At 35.6% G+C, this 10,715-nt stretch overlaps 1 protein-coding gene across 1 annotated transcript in view; it reads left to right on the top strand.

The window, feature by feature from the left end:
- The first annotated feature begins 5,605 nt into the window (after positions 1 to 5,605).
- The window catches only part of LOC109082848 (tenascin-like), a 69,000-nt gene continuing 63,890 nt past the window's right edge, over positions 5,606 to 10,715 (top strand). The window contains exon 1 of the mRNA XM_042755399.1: positions 5,606 to 5,748. The gene's annotated coding sequence lies outside the window, so the exon portion shown is untranslated. The remainder of the gene's footprint in view (positions 5,749 to 10,715) is intronic.

Raw genomic sequence — 10,715 nt, 5'->3', positions numbered from 1 at the left:
AAATAACCAGAAGTAACATTGTATGTTGATTACTGTAAGCTAATTTTCCTGTTTTTGACAATGTCTTATCGCAGGTGTAGAAAATGAAAAATAATTTTACAGCTGAGGGATTTAAGGCTGGAATACACAATACAATGTTTAAAAACTGAACAGATTTTAAAAGACTATGCATCATATACTTGCTGACCTCACACAGAAACATACATTTTCTGCTAAATCTGTTAACTCCAACTGCCCCAAATCCACAGACTGGCTTTGATATTCAGACTGTAGATTTGTGCAAATATCTGGGCAAAGGTTTTGTAGTGCATTCCACCCTTTAGATTTTTAGTACTGGATATTTTAAGTACAGATTGTTTTGAGGTTATAAATGGCTAAACATTGATAGCCTAAAATAAGTCAGACTTTGCCAGCACTAATTATTGTCAGATAGCTGACATATGTCTAAAAACCAGAGTTCAGAGGTGTTTGTGGTAACTGATAGCCCATTGTGAAGTGGCCCCATTTCTCTGAGGTTACTGACTAGGTCCAGAGTCAGAGGATGATAAAATCTGTGTGGACTGTGAGGTTTTCTGCACTCTCCAGAGGGTCTTAAAGGGCAATCAGGAGCTGAAAATGGAGGGGGTGATCTCTCGGGAGCTCCAATTTCCACGTGTACACAGTAGCTCTATTGAGCCCAGCTATTCACCAAAGCACCACAAACTCTCGGTGAGGCAGCAAAGCACTAAAGTAAGATGTATTGCAGTGTTTCATCAGAGAAAATTATCATTTAAGAGTGTTTAGCTTGGACATTTTTAGGATCTGAAATTTATGTAGAAGTTTGACTTAGAATTATAGGCCAAAGTGAAAGTAATGCATCAGAAAAAGCGGTTTGCATGTCTGTTCAAAACTATCCCTTTGGACAGATTATGTTGTGGTTTCAAAGATTTTTTTTTTTTCTTTTTTTCAATTTACTTTTCACAATATCATTCCTAGAGCTATTTTGATAACAGAGTTGCACTGTGTAATCAAATATATCAGATGACAGTGGCGATGGCAGATAATTTAGTAAAATTTTAAATTACATTGTCCAGTTTACATTGTGAAATAATACTTCAGTCTTCAGTGTCACATGATCCTTCAGAAATCATTCTAAAATGCTGATTTGGTACTCAAGAAACTTTTATTATTAAAAATTCTGAAAACAGTTGTTGCTGCTTAATATTTTTGTTGAAACCATGTTACATTGTTTTAGGGGACTGTATGAGGACTAGAAAGTGAAAAGAACAGCATATACAGTAATTTCTATTAAAAATGTCTTTAAATATTTTTAAAAAATCAATATAATGCATCCTTGCGGAATAGAAGTATTATTTTCTTTAAAAAAAAAAAAAAAAAAAATCATACTGACCCCAAACTTTTAAACATTAGTGTATATTAAAAAAATAATACTCAGTAATGCTAAATAATTACGTTGGCTATTAGTGTTAATCAATGATCTTTAATAATCAGTAATTATGTTAATCAGCAATTATTCAATAACATGAACACTGAAATGTGAATTAGTTTCAAATCAGTTACATAATGCCACTAAATAGAGGAGTGGAGCTTGTGATGTAAAATGTTTTTCTACTGAGACCATTTATTATTACATGTGCATCCACAAAGCATTTTTGGGAAACGCTTTAGGGATTTTCTTTGAGCACAGGAGTGAGAGGGAGCTTTCTTCAGCTTGATCTTTTAAAGGAAATATCAGGAGGTCTCCCCAGGGAAAGGGTACTTCCTCCAGGTCTGCAGAGTTCACTGAGGGATGTTGTCGTAGTGTGCTCGCTGTAAGCTTGTCTGCTGATGAGGAAACCAGATTACCTCAAAAATGTAGTGCAAGAAATAGGAGTAAGATGTCAGTGGATTATTCATACTCATTTTAAAGATGCTCCCCTTAGTGAAAGAAATCACATTCAGTTGTTCAAACTGCATCTTCATAGTCATCTAGCCATCAAATTGGCAGATAGTCCTAATAAAAATATGATGGTTATGTAGACATATAATGTTGGTCAGAACAGACATTTATCAGTGCTGTGAAAATTTATTTATTTTTGGCAACATAGTCAGTATTGCCCAAGTACACAATATCTTTCCTTTCACAACAGATGGTGGCGCTTGATTTATGATGATATCTACTGATGTGCTATCTGAGATTTCACAGAAGCTGTTGTTAAGAACTGTGAGCAAAAGACTGTCTTGTTCATATCTAGTTCATGTCATCATATACATGTGTCTGGCAGTTGTTCCAGTTTTTATTTTCTCTCTCTCTGAGGAGGCAAGAGAGTCAGTGCCACCTCTTAACAATTTGGATGAGAAAATATGCAACATAATAATAATAGCACAATAGAAATGTCATAAAATAAAATATCACAGTGTGTAAATGTCTTTTGCCTCATTTGACATAATTGCATTCTCATTGAGATCGTAATCATGCTATAAATGTGAAGGGGATAACTGTGAATATCAGCCTGAATGGGTTCAACTGGTGGAAAAGGACAAGCTAATTGTAAAGTAACAACTCACATATTCAGACAACACTAGTTTCTGTCACAACTGCATCTGAATAAATTTGCTTAAAATAATGATATGATGTTGTGTAAGTGAAGTAGTGGTTCAAAAAAGGTGACTATTAATCATAATAACTAAGCAACATTTTTTTTTTCCTTCAAAGGACCCCCTTAAAACTAGAGATGAGGCTTCACTTGATAGAGTTCATTCATGTATTTGAGTGTGTGTGTGTTTTAATAAATATTTCCCTTCAGCTCCAGACAGCCTCTGCATTGGCTACTGGGTATTTTTTGTTGAAAGATGAAGGGGAGGAAAAGTACACTGATGAAATTATTATTGCACAGTGGATGCCATAGCAACAAAGCAAGAGACTGAAAGACAGAAACTCTCTCAATATTTTATTGTAACACAAAGTCCTACTTTAGTTAGGACACATTGCATTAATTAATATTGACAGTAAAGACATTTACAATATTGCACTGACATTACAATATTACTGTTTTACTGTATTTTTCATTTCATTTTTCATTTAAATGATATCAGTCAGTATCATAAGCAATAAACTTGAATACTGTGATTATAACCTTGTGTTCGTGGGTCATATTCAAAAACATTCGCCTCTAAATATGTTAGCACAATTTAGAGATGAATGAAATATAACCTCAGCAGGAAAAGTGATTAAAAACTCTCTGAGTGTCATGAACAATAGAACGCTGATAATCTAATACATGTCCATAGAAGGAGGACCTAACTGGCTTAGCATAAATCAGAAAAAAAGAAGCAATGGCCTTAATCTGAGACAAAATGTTAAAGCTAATTTTGAATAGGACCTGGCTGCCCTCTGTTACACATTCATTTAATGACATTTCTCAATGAAAAGCTGAAATTGAACAGGATTGTATTTCCCTTCATGCCGTGACAATCAAGGGTGAGAGAAGCCAGGAAAATGACTCCCAGTGGACTATAGTGTGAATCTCCTCCTGTCTATCCGCTCTCAGGCCTTAATGATCCTCAGTCAGTTTAGTCTAACCCTAGTCTCCAGATAAACACATTTTAGTGGCTCATTCATTTTCATGAGTTTTGGAGATAGGCCCTGCTCATTGCAGCTGTCACTCCTGATTTTTCCATATCGCGCCAACTCTGTGTCCAACATTATAGAGTACGGGCTTCTATTCAGACCAATTTGACCTAATTTCATCTCCGGTTTGTGGCTGTTCTGCGTCTATACAGGTGCAAAATTTGGTCTTAAAGGACTGTGGGTGCACGTGCCTTTGCTTGCTTCAACCTCATATTCTACAGATGTCTAGAACCTCTACAGCTTGTGTCCTCTGTTCCCTTGGAAACCAAATATAAAATCTCAGAAAGGATAAGAAAAATTGCATGCACTGGCCAAAGGAGAGATGCTTTATGAGTTTTGGATGGGTGCATTTGAACAAAGAGAGAAATCTGGTCCTTTTTCACAGGGTGGAAAAAATAACCCTTGACGGTAATACAAGCTGGGCCCCTTCAGATAAGAACCTTCCCCTGTGGTTCAGTGATAGCAGTTTATTAGAATTCTGTGTTACTCCTCAGAGTCAAGATAGGCTGGCAAGGCTTTGAGTAAAAAGATAGACTTGATTTTAGTGCTGATACAGGGGATTGGAAAACAAATACATAATGGAATGTTACCATCATGTAATTGCTGGTAATGAAAGCATGAAAGAATAAAGACTATTATGAGGTTACCTTTGCCCATGGCTAAAATTTGGCTTTGAAAGAAAATCTGTTCATTTAAAAAGTTTTCATGGTTAATATTCTATTCAATCTATTCGTGTCATTCTGGATGATCTCAGACAGAAATGTCAGAGAGGTCCTCCATGTTAAATTGTCATTCGCCTTGGGGGGACGTTGTAAATTGTGCAAGAGTTTGATTTGGCGCAGTTCGTCCTGGATCAGTCTCGAAACATGTGTAGGGAAGGGGACAGGTTATTTATTTTTACAAACAGCCATCTGTCGTGGCAGATTGCAGAATGGCTGTCCTCTAAATATGATCTGAACCCAGAGCAGGACACAACCCCAAAGAACAACACACTGGGGTTTAAAAACTTTCCAGAATAACTTATTGGCCTAAATATAATTTGCATAGACATTTACAATTTTATTTGTTGTCAAATTGTCTATTAAAACTCAATTACTGTAAGCATATGTTTTACAATAGCCAAGTTGCTACTATTATATCATCCAGATGCTTTTCCTTTTCATGTCATTCGATTTTAATTCTAATTAGAATTAAATTGCTGAGAATTGAAATGGATACATTTAATTTGGCCTCTACTGCACAATCATTACTAAAATGTCAACAGTGAGTTTTGCCACTGAATGAAAATACATAGGGCAAACCATGTTATAGTTTATCATGTTATGAAATAATCCATCAATGCAATACATCTTCATAAAGATCTAATAAGAAACAGGCAGTCTAATACACTTTACGTTCTTGTTTCCATATGCCCTAAAATTTACAGCCATTTATTTTCATAAATTGTTGAAATCTTTTTTGATTTGCCCTATGCTGAGCTAAGTGATATGCTGTATCTTCATGACATTACAGGTTTATATGTGGACCTCACAAGTGGAACAAGAGGGGTTTGGATTACAGAGCTGTCAGTCAATCACTCTGGTCTAGATATGGACCCACCAGGAAACGAGCAAACAGATGGCTTGGTGTCTTGAGAATGAAGCTTCCTCACCCACCCCCCACAAACCCCGAAAATAAACCATTGGTAAGATACTGTAAGCCCCTTGGATTTGTTTAAACTCCTCATCCAGAATAATGCAAAATTCACCACAATTTACTGCCGGTTCTTAATCTTGTGAATTAACCATTGCCTCTGGTTTTTCTGGATTTCCAGGATTTTCTGATTGATTACAGTACGTTACTTCTGATGTGTTATAATACAAAGCAAGTTCTCATTTTGAAATTACATTAAATATTTAATAGAAAACACGAAGACACTTTACAAATATTTGATTCCAAATTGCAAATGGGATGAGCTCTATTTTCGGGGCAGGCGTCTGATCCTGTGGACCTAAATCTGTTGAGGGGACTGCTGGGTTTATACTCAAGCAGGTGTCCCCACCGACATCTGTCTCAGTTCTCAAGGGACCACCAGCAGATCAGCAGCAACCTTCTGACATTATAGAAGACAAGGATGAACTTTATTCACATCTAAAAAGGTACATATTCTAGATGTTTTGTGAGAAGCTGTATTTGAATTGCATTTTGGGCAGCGGGGGATGCGGGGTTAGATACTAGCTTTTTTTCCCTTTACAATTTGGTGCATTCATGAATTTCTTTGTCAAATAGTGTATGTTCAGTTTAAAAAGCTTTTTGATCATTTAGAAATTAATAGATTTTTAACGTTGTGAAATCGCTCTGTTTATATCGTTTGCACAACAAAGCAATAAGATGCTTCATCAAATATTTATTTAGTTTTCATTACCCATTTTCTTGTGAAATTTAACCAGGCAGGGAAAAAAAAATCCCAAAAGCTATATGAAGTATTGATCTATGCCCATCTAAAATTAAGCAGTACCCTGTCCTCATACATTTATCGTGTTCTTGTTGGATTTGGTCAAGATTCTGCTCATTTCTCCCCCCTCTTGACCTGGATAATAAGATTAAAAAGCCCTCTGATCAGTAATGCATGCAACATCTCCGAGGGAATATTTTGAAAGCTCTGAGTGTTTGGTGTATAATGCTGACTGTAAATAACAGACAGACTGACACTCACATCATGGTGATTACACAGTTTCACTGTGAAGATGTGGGTCAATCTCTGAAGGAATGGTGTGTAGTGGGAAGTGAGAATAGATAAGGAAAGAGATGACAGAAGGGATAAAGCTTGAGCACTCATAAGGATTCCAGGCATGCTCAGGAATGATATTGAATCCTGTAAATAAAAATCTAAGGCAAACAAAGAGACTGCTGCTCTTATCATGTTTTATGGTCTCAGAGGAGGGAAAGAGAGAATGAGAAACCAATCGATAGGGTAGAGAAATGCTTTGTGATTCTTTGGTGTAGAATCTAGATGTATCTCATTCTAGATGTAGTTTAAAATGAAAACAGAGCACCAAGGACATATTAATGACTCAGTGTGAAGGTTCTCATGGACAAACTTCAATGGTGTACTGTGGGTTCAGTGGGATTTTAGTTGCTTATGGAATCCAAAAATCTCAGGTAATATTGAAAATCTGGTTAATAACAAAACTTTAAGTAATTAAAGTTTTTGATTTTTTTTTTCTGAAAATAAAAATAAATAAGAAATTAGAAAAAATTATAAAATGGGGTTATAGTATTTTTAATTTGTAATTTCTAATTAATTTTCATAAATTTTTATTTTTTTTATGATTTAAAAATATTAGTTTTTTGGTGCAGTGTAGTGTTACAATATTTATATGTAGTCGCAGTTTTTTTTTAGTTTAATGCAGGCAAGTTTCCAGTATACCATGTATCAAAAATTAAAACAAAAATTAAAATGCCATTTTTTATTTGAGTTTTCCATTGCTGAAAATTGTATTTATTTAATTCAGGTTACCAGTTTTCCCTTTTTTTCATTTAACAAAATTGTTTTACATTTTTGTTAACGATAATAACATATAAATACTCTTATATACTAAAAAGTTCTGAAATTCATGTTGCTTTTTCAGGTGTTTTTGATTTGAAACTTTAAGCTTACTATTAATTGAAAAGCAGTATTCGATTGGGTAAATGTCACATGGCCATTTAAAGGTGCTTGGTTTTCATTGGTTCGATCTTCTCACTGCACACTTTATACACTACAGTGGGCTCAGATCTGATGGCGCTGGGTGAGGATGAGAAGAGGCTGTGTCATTCTCTGAGCTAGATTCAGTCTGTCTGGATGTGGGATTAGTTGGTGATGAGGGACATGAAGCTCTTTAGACAGCTCAAAATCGTCAAGGACTCTGCATACAAAGATGGCCTGGTTGTGATTACCAAGCCCTTTATTAGTGGTCCTGTTACATGTTGAATCAGGCTCAAAGTTGTCTTTACTCTAAAGAGTTTGTGTTATGGATAGAGTGTTGCTGTATGATGCTATGGATACATGGCATAAGCTATTTTTACAAACCAGCAAGTGGAAATTATTTTGTGGCTTCCTTTATGTTGGACTGATTTCAGATCAGCTGGAGACAGAGTCCCTCAAAGCTTCCAGGGTATAGTCTGGTGTATTTCATTAGGGTTTCAGCTGTGTTGGAGATGCTTCCAACCACAAAATAACACACACACACACACACCTACTTTGAAGTTCAGCATAAATGATTGTACTCACATTGCTGACTTGTGTATGACATCATGAAGGATGTGGTGATGTTCAGGTCCAGGAGTGGAAAGGCTGTTAGCTTTCCGTTCAAATATGAAGCTGTCTGCTAAATCATTATGAGTCACTGTAACCTTTCAGTAATTTTAGTGTGTGTCTTTGTAAAATTTTAGAATTACCTGGTTAAAAAGGTTGATTTTAATTTCAAGTAAATATTTTATTATATATATCGAGAGATACCCAAAACTATTCATACATGTTTTTTTTTTTTTTTTTTTTTTTTGTCCAAATAAAATGTAAGTAGGGAAGAGACCAAGAATGTTGTAACACATTTTATTTGAATTTATATAACTGTTTTTTTTTTTGTGCTGTTTTAAACTTTGATAAAACATTCTCATATGATGCAAATTAAAGTTGATTAGAAATCTACAAATTCTTCCTAAACTGTGTAATAGAGTCAGGTAAAGAAAAAAACTAATTCTTGTGATAACCTGCATTAACACACTAATATAAAACATATTAGAATTTAAATATTGTGCATACATTTATTGTTAAAAAATAGTTTTTTATACATTTTAATTTGAATGGTGTAGAGTTTGTTTTTTATATATCAAATCAAGCAAGGAAAGCATTTGATTCAGATGATACCAGTTCTCTCATTTAACATTTACCAACTAACTTAACCTAATTGCAAATGAAATTATGAGCCAGGCAGTCCAATTTACAGTTTTACCTCAATTCAGTTGAATCCTGTGAATCCTTTATGTTTTTGCATAGAGACGTGGTAATGTATGGCAGTGATTTCATCCCTATAGCTCTTTTTTTTCCCTGGTTAAACACATGAGAGTGTTACAACAGTCAAAAAGACATTAATTTTGAACCTTGGTACATTCAATTATATAGGCATTTTATAAATAATAAACCCTCAACAAAATTTGCTTTCCTATTTGCAAGAGCTAGTGCACCTGTTTCACGGTTACCAATAGGAACAGAAGACTATGACATTGCCTATATGCATTAATTTAGCTGTGATAAAAAGGGAGAGAGCGAATAGCCTAGCAAAAATTGAATAAACCTCAGAGTTGTCACAATCAATGATCTACTTTTATAAGTGTGTCCTCGTACTGCTTCTGAAAAGTAAACTTTTATAAGCGAACCAAGGAAAGCTGTTGAGGATGAGTGTTCAAAGAAGAGAGAGCACGATTTAAGGCTAACCAGCTGTCATTCTCGGCGCTATCAGATATGTTGGAGATTTTGTCCTCCTGTTAGTATTTACTGAGCTTAACGAGAATATACAGTATGAGATGATTTGTGGCTAAAACACAGCAAGGATACCCATTAGCATCATGGCTGTCCAAAGATAACAAACAAAACAATGCGCTGAGAGAGACACAGAGCCACTGTGGAGAGTGACTTGCCAAGAGAGGCTTTCTGAGGTATTTGATTGCAGAATTGCTCCTAAATTACCTTGGCAAGAATGCAGGTTACACTCCATAGATGGAGAGAGAAACTCATGCCAGGAGAGCAGTGGGTATCATTATGCTATCATGTTTGCAGTGTTCATTGTGTTTGCAAGCAATACATTGCCCTACTGTTGTATTAATGGCTTTTCTTCTTCTTCTTTTATCATCTCTCTAAGCACGTTCAGCACTGGTGGTTAGGGTTTATTGTACTTTAAATGAAAGATAATTAGTCTGCATTTCTGCACATAGTCAACCTCAAGCACTGTGAGAAAATTAAGCTTCTTAAAGGGCCAGTCCATACATAAATAAAAAATGGTCATCATTTATTCACACTCATGATGTTCCAAACCTGCACAACAAGGACAGTTTATAGTCTCCATATCTGTCAAGCTACAAAAAGGACGAAAAACATAATAATAGCAGCCCATAAGAGTCTGTCTCTTCCTCCCACAAAGCTATCATATAAACTTCTTTTTTCAGTGTTTAAGGTTAATTAATTTGTGCATTCAACTAGCTAAAATAAGATATTCAAGGGTTAACAATTTTTGCATCATCTTTAGAGCATTTATGTTAATATTAGCATCATTTGATTGAAGGATAGTCTGTTATAGTGTGTTAAATGGATGTTTTGGCACCATGACATCTGTTTATATTTGTCCAGACCTCTTCCCTGACTGCCAAATGCTTCTTTCTGTAAACTGACCCTAATGGGATGGTCATAGTTGGCAGGATCAAGAATATAATTGGCCTTAAAAGCCGAAAAGTGACAGGAGTCTGCTTGGACAGAGGATCCCTTGTTTAAATAAGCAAATAAGTTAGTTTAAGTGTACCACTGCTAAGTCAGCATATACCAGTTCTGTAGACAGCAGTCAATATCAGGCATAGTTTACAAAAAGAATCTGAGAGGTTAAGCTCAACTCAAATTTGCTTGATATGTAAATAGTCTCACCCTAAAAACAAATATGTACCAACTTTCTTCACCCTAAATACAAAATGTTTTGGTCTTCTCAAATGTCTTGACCATTTGACCATTCTCAGACTATTTGGTTTGTTTTGTTTTAGTCTCTGTGAACAACACTCTTGGCTTCCTTGTAAGATAATGTATGGGACTAAACTTTCACAATGAAATGTCCGTTCTTTGATGACATGCCCATCTTGGCTCCTGAAATAAATCTAAAAAGGGTTGTGAGCTGAGCTTGCGTGACACTTAACGGCCAACTACAGCAACTGAAAACACACAGAATACACACTAACCAGCTGTCCTGCTGCTCCCCACTGGGCTCTGGCACAAACAAAACTCATTTGGCCTCAGCTCCCCTGAATTGAACGCAGCGTCCATGGAGAGAGAGCTTCATCTTTCCACAGTCAAGTGCACTTGGCAGCCAATTAATGACAAAAGGAT

The sequence above is a fragment of the Cyprinus carpio genome, chromosome A5, assembly GCF_018340385.1.
Source record: "Cyprinus carpio isolate SPL01 chromosome A5, ASM1834038v1, whole genome shotgun sequence".
NCBI classification, from domain to species: Eukaryota; Metazoa; Chordata; class Actinopteri; order Cypriniformes; family Cyprinidae; genus Cyprinus; species Cyprinus carpio.
Note: the sequence above shows the minus strand (reverse complement) of the source record. Positions and strands in the feature narration are given on the sequence as shown.